Here is a 10,181-nt window from a genome sequence, read left to right as displayed (position 1 = left end):
TAAAAAATATGGCAAATATAATCATAGGCAGAATATCACCCAGCGAGAGCGCGTTCGCTTCTTGTCACAGATGTTCGCAGTTCACTTACAGCAGACTATTAAAAAATATGGCAAATATTATCAAAGGCAGAATATCATCCAGCGACAGCGCGTTCGCTTCTTGTCACAGATGTTGGCAGTTCACTTACAGCAGGCCTCCCTGGTTAATACTGCAGTGTGTCCTGTATTAACCACAAAATACTATGCGCCTTCTGCTTCACAGTGGGCCTTGAATATTCAAACTTGTCCAAATTTGGTAAATTAGAAGAATTATCGGCAAATCACTCAATTTGGATTTTACTTTACAAACCAAGAATCTCCCCCGACCGACAGACATGCCTGCTTGCAGAACAGGTACGGAGTCTCCTGTCCGCTATTTAAAACAAAAACATGTTTTTCTTTGTTCCTGGGTAGTGTTATTTCCGAATTGTTTATGCCTCAAAAGTACAGAACATGTCTATTATTCCCCACAAACTTTGCTTTTGTGACCAGGACAGTGCTATTTTGAAATGTACCTATTTTCAATGAGAAAGCGTGTGGATTTGTGTATTTCCTTCACATAAAGGCTTGGTCACAAAAGCAAAGTTTGTGGGGAATAATAGCCATTTTCCATACTGTTGAGGCATAAGCAATTCGAAAATAACACTTACTACCCAGGAACACAAATCGTGTGACATAGCATGGCGCAGGGTTAAATGTGATAATCGTTCATTTCCCGTGACTAATAATAATGGACTGTTGAGTGGGTGACCACGTTGATGTTTGAAATTGATTCATGACCTCGCACAACACATTTTAGGCAGAAAATGGAATAAAATGTGACAATTGTGAATAATGATACAACGCGTCTAATCTGGATGCAGGAGGACGCGGAGAAGCAGCGTCTCTGTGCTTCGACGCAAGTGCCAATGAGTGGCATGAAGCTCAACCCGTATATGCGGGGGTGGGGGGGGGAAAGTAACTACACAAAATAATTACGTTAAGTCTGTGCCACAAGCAACCTTAAAAACAATCAAAGTATATGACATATACATATAAATTCCGTGGTAAAGTGTACAGTCTGCTTTGTGTATAGTGCTTTCGGCTAATTGTATCTTCTTACCTCTGCACTAAACAACCTGGCCAGGCAGGTCATAAACCCGCTTTTGAACGAATATCCCCTTCGGTCACAGGTGTACATTTCCAACTCTACCGGGGAGAGGGATACAGGGAGACGCTGTTCCCATTCTAGCCCATTATTGTGAATAGCGGCAATGTGTTCACGAGATAGATGCCAACCAACGAGGAGGTCTGCTGGCCAAGACGAGAGGGCTTCAGGAGAGAGTCAGTGTGCTGCAATTCTATCTTGAACGTGCAATTTCATTGAGGGGCCGTGAGTTGTGTTGGTGTGGTCTGGGACTGTTTTTGCTGTTGTTTTGCTGAATTGCCCAAGGTTGGGAATTGTTGTACTTTTCCAATTTGACTTCTCTACTTTATCTATTTTAGGTATTTTTTTTTTACGATTAAGTTCAAGTTCATTTATTAGGTATAGCCCTGTGAGCCATTCGGCTCTTGAATCGGGTGCAACCGCAACAAAAAAAAAACATGAACAAAAAACATCTTAAAGTGAATATGTGACTGAGTGCAAACAGAAAATTCAAGAAAAGACAGCAAAATATTGCAGAAAAAGCACCGTACACCAACATTGTGTGCAAAAATCCCAGTCGGATGCAAGTCAAACAACAACAACCACAATGCAACTTAGATTAAGGCCATCAGTCTAACTCTGTACTACAACAAACAAACATGGCCAAACCAAAAAACTTTTCGAAAATCACCAAAATAAAGCCATAAAAGCAATGAAACAGTGGTCATAGGAACTGTGACCGAATTTTCACAATAAACGACATAAACAACATGTACTACCAAACTCTGCAGCCATAGCTGGCTGCATGAGTCACTCCACAACAGCAGGAGCATCAGACGGAGTATCAACATTTTTCAATGCACCTTTAAGATCAGCACACTAAATCTAAACACAGATAATACTTTGCAGCGATCATCCGGAGCGAAACATTGTATTTTAGGCCACTAAATTGCAGTGGCAGCTAGGGGTGTACAACTCCTCTAGAGCAGTTTTGAGTGAAGATTTCATAGGTAGTGATTCAAGTTGCAGTTTATTGGCAATAGCATTCCAGACCCTGGGGGCATCAATAGCAAAGGCCCTTCCTTTACTATACTTTGCACTCCTATTGTGTTTTTGTATTGTTGTAACTCTCTGACCCTGTGGGAAAAAAGCTTCAGAGCTCATCGGATTGATCCAAGATAAATACAGATTCAGATGCTGTTTGTAGTTTTCTATTCCTCTATACGACGAGGTCCTTGATAATCGTAATCGTCAGTTTCAGTAAAAGATATTTCGTTGCTGTCGTTTCTCATCGTACCTTCATATCCGCACGATTGACACTTTCAGATATCACGCTTCGAAATCATCACGCTTCGAATATAAGCTACAATTCGGATATAAGCACACTGACGTTACACGCACGCGTTTGGCACGAGGACACACTTCGGATATGCGCAAACGAGCTCCGATACATTCACGTGCTTGTGTATTTGTATTTCTTCCAGAATTTTTGATGAAATTTGCCTGTGGTAAATGCCCCTTCTGAAATACGCACGGCATTACCACGTGTGTGTGGGGCCATGTGACATCACCAACATTATACAACATGTCCTTGTCATGCGAATACAAATCGAGCATGTCAATCATCACGTGCACGTGGCAGCGATAACGCCCAACGTTAAGCCACCGTTACACGTTCAACTAATAAAACACCCACCCCAAACGACAGCAACATCAATTGTAACAACAACAACAACAAAAAGTTAAATGCATTGTCTAAACTTATTCTCTTTATTTCATCCAATGGGAGCGCGGCATTGGCGTCGGCCGCCGGGACCACCAATGGCTGGGCGTGGCTGGGGCGCCTCTCGGCGTCCAATGGGCGCTCGCGGTGCTGGCGGCCACGGGGGGAGGGGCGAGCGGGGGGAGCGGGGGGGCAGCAGCAGCAGCAGTGGAACGAGCCGCGGACGAAGCGACACGGGCGGCTGTCGTGGTCGTCGTGGTGTTGGTGGCTGTCCCCACGGCTGTCGTGGTCGTGGTGTTGGCTGTCCCCACGGCTGTCGTGGTCGTGGTGTTGGCGGTGGTGCCGGTGGGGGCAGGTGGGGACAGGGGGGGGGAGGCTGCGAGAGCTTCGCCGCCGCTGTTGGCTCGAGTGACGGCGTCAACGCAGAGAGAGAGAGAGCGAGAGCCCGGGGTGGAGACACCGGGCGGGTGGTGACAGAGGGGAGAGGCAGAGGGGTGGACACACGGGGAGATAGAGGGGTGGAGGGGAGATAGAGGGGGTAGGCAGAGGGGTGGAGACACGGGGGAGCTAGGGGGAGACACGGGGCGTTATATCGAGGGGGGGGAGACACGGGTAGTGGATAGGAGACCGTGAGAGAGTGTGTGGGGTATATAGAGGAGAGAGAGTGGGTTAGAGGCAGGCGAGGTGAGGCAGGGAGATAGCGAGCGAGGTGTGGAGGGGGGGGAACGAGGAGGGCCTCTGGGGGCATGACCCGGGAGAGGAGGGGAGTAGGCGAGAGAGTCAGAGCGACAAGAGAGGGGACATTGAGACGGGAATAAGGGGATAGAGAGACGTGCAGGGGAGAGAGTGAGAGATACGTGGGAGGGAGGGAGGGAGGAGGGGAGCAATATCGTGGGAGGGGAAGGTAGATGGAGGGATAGGAGGAACAGAAGAACGGAGCCAAAGCGTGAAATCGAGGTAAATTGGCACGCACAGTAAGAAGAGAAGAGGGCTTCAGTGACAGGCGGCGGTGGTGGTGGTGGGTGTCTGAAGAGAGAGAGGGGAGAGAGATCGAGGGGACCTGGAGGGAGGAGGAAGAGACGCGGGGAGATGTTGACATCGAGGGTTAAAGGCGATCTCGTGTGACCGTCAAGACCCCGGGGGCTGCCACGCGGTGGGTGTGGGGCCTGTGAATGTCCGTGCGCGTGGACTGTGGTCGTGGCTTTTTGTGGGATGTGCTGGCAAATTCGGGAATTCTGAACATGAGTGATGGTAGTTTGTTGTTTTGCGACGGTGGTCGTGATTGCGGGGTGTTGATTTTTTGATGTGGTGATCGTTGGTGTTGGTTTTGTGATGTGGTGATTGTGGATGTTGATTTTGTGATGTGGTGATTGTGGATGTTGGTTTTGTGATGTGGTGTTCATGGATGTTGGTTTTGTGACGGTGGTTGTGATTGTGGGTGTTGATTTTGTAATGTAATTGTGGGTGTTGATTTGTGATGTTGGTTGTGATTGTGGTGTTTATTTTGTAATGTGATTGTGGGTATTGATTTTGTGATGGTGGTTGTGTTTGTGGTGTTGATTTTGTGATGGTGGTTGTGATTGTGGTGTTGATTTTGTAATGTGATTGTGGTGTTGATTTTGTAATGTGATTGTGGGTGTTGATTCTGTGATGGTGGTTGTGTTTGATGTGTTGATTTTGTGATGGTGGTTGTGATTGTGGTGTTGATTTTGTGATCGTGGTTGTGAATGCGTGTGGTGTTGATTTTGTGGTTGCTAATGTGGGTGGGGTGGTAATTCTGCGATGGTGGTTGTGATTGTGTGCTGGTGATTGTGGGTGTTTATTTTGTAATGGTGGTTGTGAATGTAGGTGTGGTGATTCTGCGATGGTGGTTGTGAATGTATGTGTGGTGGTGATGTTGTGAATGTGTGTGGTGTCGATCTTGTGATGGCGACTGATTGTGTAGTGTTGATTTTGTGATTGTGTTGTGTAGTTGATTCTGTGCTGGTGTTGTGGTGTTTATTCTGTGCTGGTGTTGTGGTTGTGGTGTTGATTCTGTGATGGTGTTGTGATTGTGCTGTTGATTCTGTGATGGTGTTGTAATTGTGGTGTTGATTCTGTGATGGTGTTGTGATTGTGTGGTGTTGATTCTGTGCTGGTGTTGTGATTGTGTGGTGTTGATTCTGTGCTGGTGTTGTGGTTGTGGTGTTGATTCTGTGACGGTGGCTGTGATTGTGGTGTTGATTCTGTGACGGTGGCTGTGATTGTGTGGTGTTGATGTCTTCATAGTGGTTGTGACTTTGTTGGTGGTGATTGTGGTGGTGGTGATGATTGTGGTGGTGATGTCTTGATAGTGATTGTGGCTTTGTTGGTGGTGATTGTGATAAGGATGAATGTGTGTGTGCGGGGCTGATGTCTTGATAGTGGTTGTGGTTTTGTTGGTGGTGATAGTGATGATAATGATGAATGTGTGTGTGTGTGTGCGGTGTTGATTTTGTGATGGTGGTTGTGACTTTGTTGGTGGTGATTGTGATAATGATGAATGTGTGTGTGTGTGCGGGGCTGATGTCTTGATAGTGGTTGTGGCTTTGTTGGTGGTGATTGTGATGATAATGATGAATGTGTGTGTGTGCGGTGTTGATTTTGTGATGGTGGTTGTGGTAACCGTGTTGCGTGTAAGGGGGTGATTGTGCGCGTACGTAATTTCCGACAATGTGAGTGCAACGTGTTTGTGATCACAGTGGCTGTGATTTTGTTCATGCTGGTTGTGAGTGTGTAATGGTGGTTGTGATTGTGCCCGTGGTTCGTGGTGTTATTGAGTGTGGAGACGGCGTTTTATCGCGTGCGGTTGTGATGGGCTACGTTCGCGTGCCAGTTTGCGCTTGTTTGTGATGCCGCTAATCATTGTGATTTGGTTGATTGTTGCCTTCGATTCAAACATTTTAATGGTTTTGGTCATGGCAGTGCGGGTGGTCACGTTTACATTGCTGGCTCTGGCCGCTGATGTGCTGATTCACTTGTGTGGTGTGATGGTGACTTGCGTATGATCATCTGTGATGGGTGTGGTGTTGATTTTGTGATTGCGTGTGGATTGCATGTGATATTGGCTACTGCAAGCCTGTAAACCACTTATCAGTGCCCCTACCTTATTACAGACCAATTCAGACCTTATTGGTCACCCCGTGTCCCTTATACATCTCAACGTTCATTCTACAAAGTCCCATCATAAGGGAGAAACACAAACAAATAGACACAAACAATTGATTGCCCGTATCGAAACGACTGTACGCCGTATGGACCTGAAAGCTCAATTTCCCTGTACAAGAATGCAGATAAACCGTATGGGTTGATAGGTATGCCACTGTTGTGTTGGTGTTTACTTTTTTCGTCTGGATTATATGTGGATATGATTGTTTTAACGATAGTGGTGGTGGCGGTTTTGGGTTCATGCGTGTGTTGGATAGTACGTTACGGTATTTGTGACCGTGTTTGATGGCTGTGATGATTGTAAGCTGGTGATTTTTTGTGATTGATGATTGTGTGTGGTGGTAATTTTGATTGTGTCGGTTGTGGTTGGTGTGATGCTGGTTATTGTAGGTACGGTATCTTGATGTGTTGCCATGGGTTTAATTTGTGGCTGTGTGATATTTAATGTGCACACCTTGGTGATTGTGGTCATGTGTGTGATAATGGCTGTGATTGTGTGTGGTGGTTATGACTGTAATTACCACAATGTGTGATCTTGGTTATCGGTGTTTTGTCGTGTTAATTGTTTCGTGGTTGTGGCTACTGCTTTTGAATGCCCGTGATTGTGTCAGTAGAGTAAACGTGTGTGTAGTTATCAGTTTGTTTGCATGCCTGTGTATCTGCATTGAACCAATGTGCCATGCGTGTTGTGATCGTTGTTATCGCAAAGTGCGTATGTTTGTTCAATGTTTTTACAGTAAATGCAATCGTGGTTGCGAATGTATAATGGTGGCATGACTAAACATGTGAACGTGTGGTTGTATCATGCCGGTACGTGGTTACATACTACCTGGACATGAGTACAATCTGCAAACCTATTTGGCTTTACTTATTTAGTTTTTCAGCTTTTCTTTGGCACAACTGGAGTTCTTGGCCGGTTGCACAAACACGCGGAGACAAAATGTGCATTAGTTTACCCTTCTGCTGCTGCTTAAAGTTGTGAAGCGAAACGCTTTCGCTTAAGTCGCCCTAAGCAAATGAACACAGCCTTCTGTCTCTGAAAAGACTCGTCTCATCTCGTTGGGTGCTCGTCTGGTAATCACGATTACCTGCATGAACAATAACTATGCCTCCTTATTTACCCAGTTAAAGCCTCACTAAGTCTCAAGATCGTTTTTTCTTGGGAGGGTCCTTCATTGTGCTATTTAGCCAATTCCATTTTATGAGTGTTTGGCTTGTGGGAGGAAGCCAGGACTCTGCACCTGGAGAAATCCCACGCATACCAGTGAGGCATTAACACGTAAAGCACTTATTTGTTGTACTGCCATCTGGACATCTTGTAACCTAAGCCTATAAAACACCTGGTATTCCCAGATTCACATTTAAGTATTGTACTAACCAAGCTTAGATCCTCTTGGCTTTCGGCAGCATTATGAAATGGGGTACATTGAGAGCGATTTGGTTGAGGTCATCTTTATGCAACTGGTCACACTCAAGTTGAACACGTCGGCTTTCGCGACCAATATCATTCATAATAGAGGTTTTTTTGGGTTGGATCGCGTAAATATATAAATGTGTCGTTAACACCCGCCACCACCCGACACCACCCGACACAGCCAACGAGATAGCTTTGTCACGTAAACAGAAAGTGGCCAATTCGTCACTAGTACAGCACACCGGTGTGTTGGAGAGCCAAGCCACAACATTTACAATCCGAGTACGGATTGTAAATGTTGTCATCAGGCGAAAGCCAGATTTGTGGAGAAGTCCACCTGTTTCGTTCCTTATATAGAGGCGTAGATGTGGTGACCACGCTTCTGCGCTCTTGCGCAAAGTGGGGGGGGGGGGGTGATTACTGAGTCAACGTACATTATGCATGTGCATTATGGTCATACTGCATTAATTAGCATTAAAGAGGACCTCATATTTGAAGGGACAAGCTGGTTAAGGTGGTTATTATTTATTCATTTTATTTTGCCCGATAAAGTATTGATGATTGTCGAGACTTTCTGCTGAAGAGTCTTCCATTTGGGGATGTTTGGTCGGGTCCCTGTTGACAACTTCTGCTTGTGTAACAGTGAGCTTCTGCATTGTACCAGTGAATGCACTATTGAATGCCCTTTTTCATCCACATTTGAAAATATTTGGCATTCGTATTATTCTTTCATGCCAAATATTTGCGCGTGTGTTTTTGCTCACTCAAGCATCTGTTTCCTGGGCAGAAGACATCTGAGCGAGTTCTACCCCTTCAACTCGTTACTCAACCTCTATTTAATTGACCAGTGCTGACTAATTGATCGATTGAGCTCTTTACCCCTGCATACCCATCCATCCTGACCCTCGACCCCCCTCATTATTCAATTATCGAAGCAATTATCGTCGTCCTTTCTGACCTCATTTGCCCCTGGGCTCGATAGATGTCCCGGTTTCTGCATTCCGTTTTGCTCCTTGAATCCTCCATCTCTGAAAAGGAATATTCAGTGTCGGCTCCAATAGCAGATGCACGAGACGCTTGGTTTCATTATAACATTGTTCAAGTCCACCTGCACCCCTTCCATGCAAACTAATGCAGTGGTGAGCCTGTATCGAGGCTATGTAATGATACAACCCCCTCCCCATGATTCAATTCAACAACCACATTGGGAAAGATTTGACCATCTAATTTGTATCGTTGCATTTTTTTTCATCTTTTGTATAGTTTTGTTTGTGCCTTTAGTCTAAATGTTATCACATGATGTTTATACACTGTAGTTTAGCGCACCCTTGCAAAATAAACGTGTAGGCTCAACGGGGTCTCACCTGATCATAAGGTAAATATTGTTGCTGACTGTGTAAGAATGGATTGTAATCCATGAATCGATGTATTCTTACATGTCTCCATTTAACCCAAGTGCTGAGCTGCTGGAGCTGCATCGTGGCGTTGTGGGAGGCCTTTCTGGGCCAGCCAGAGTTTTATCGACTGCGCAGGGGCTCTGGGGACACATCGTGCGGTGCGTGGTTTCTCCGGCACCCTGCTTGAGGTACATCACTGGCACAGCGGGGGTTTTCCTGGGGCCTGCCTGGTCTACGTGGTGGTGGTTCTGTTGAGATTGTAGGAAGCGTGCTGGGACAGTGGTGTGGTGGGTGTGATTGGGAGAATGGTTGGTGGACTTGACTGGCATTCATCCCATATTTTGACAATTGACTATCACGTTGGATTTTATCGGTTTCTGTACTTTGATGGATATTGCGTGCCATTTGTGTACACACAGATTTGTAGTGGTTTACTTGTCCGATGTTTGAAATTTGTTGCACGTTTTCTTTTTCCCTTGGCATTTGTGAAGCATTTGTCTTGTAAAGTGCTTTGCGATGCAATACATTGCATTGAAAGAGCTCAATAAATGCAAACCCTTATCCTTTAAAAGGTGGTTTTGGTGAATCTTGCAGACATCATCATGAGCTGGGCGATTTTCACAAATCATAACCTGGAATTGCAATTCCATCCTCGGGATTGAATCTGGTTTCGAATGGGTTCCTGAGATTGCAACCCATTGAGCTACATAGCTCTTTTTCAGAAGCGACCTGGCCACAAATGATAGCTCAACGAAGTGGCTTATCATGTGGAAATTTATAGCAGCCAAATACTCTAAATGCATATTTCTATATTTGGAGGGAAAACCTGGAGGAACCGGAAAAAAGTCTACGCGACCACGGGGAGAACATGCTAACTCCAAATATACAGGCGTCAGGGTCTGGATCTATCCCACGACCTGTATACTAGGCGAGGTAGTTAACATCTCAGTGGTACCCTGTGGAGGGGTTGGGTCACACGGAGCTCGGTGTACCGTTATGGGATAAAGAGAGGGGCTACGTGGCCTTGCTGACGTAGTGGTATCACCGTGCGTATGGAAAATGTCGATCGCAAGGGATTGGCCTGATTGTTCCTTCCCGATTCCCACATGGCATTCAGACTAGACAGAAGGCCCTGTGAGACGTCGCTGATCTGTTAGAGGTTAGCCCAGGGATGATCCTCACTTGTGCCAATGTGCAGCCTGGATGCATGAAGCAGCTAGGCCCTGGCAATACACAGAGCAACTAAGTGTAAAACCTAGCATATACATGGAACAGCGACGTTTGTTGTCCTTTCCT

General features: G+C 45.8%; 1 protein-coding gene across 2 annotated transcripts in view; it reads left to right on the top strand.

Annotated features, from left to right (window-relative positions):
• Nucleotides 1-3,079: 3,079 nt before the first annotated feature.
• LOC144718930 (gamma-sarcoglycan-like) overlaps nucleotides 3,080-10,181 on the top strand; it is a 32,424-nt gene continuing 25,322 nt past the window's right edge. For both annotated transcript variants that reach the window (XM_078594559.1, XM_078594560.1), the window contains exons 1-2: nucleotides 3,080-4,041; nucleotides 8,945-9,073. The gene's annotated coding sequence lies outside the window, so the exon portion shown is untranslated. The remainder of the gene's footprint in view (nucleotides 4,042-8,944; nucleotides 9,074-10,181) is intronic.

Source organism: Lampetra planeri, chromosome 5 (assembly GCF_965212315.1).
Source record: "Lampetra planeri chromosome 5, kcLamPlan1.2.h2, whole genome shotgun sequence".
NCBI classification, from domain to species: domain Eukaryota; kingdom Metazoa; phylum Chordata; class Hyperoartia; order Petromyzontiformes; family Petromyzontidae; genus Lampetra; species Lampetra planeri.
This window is presented reverse-complemented; position numbering and strand designations above follow the sequence as displayed.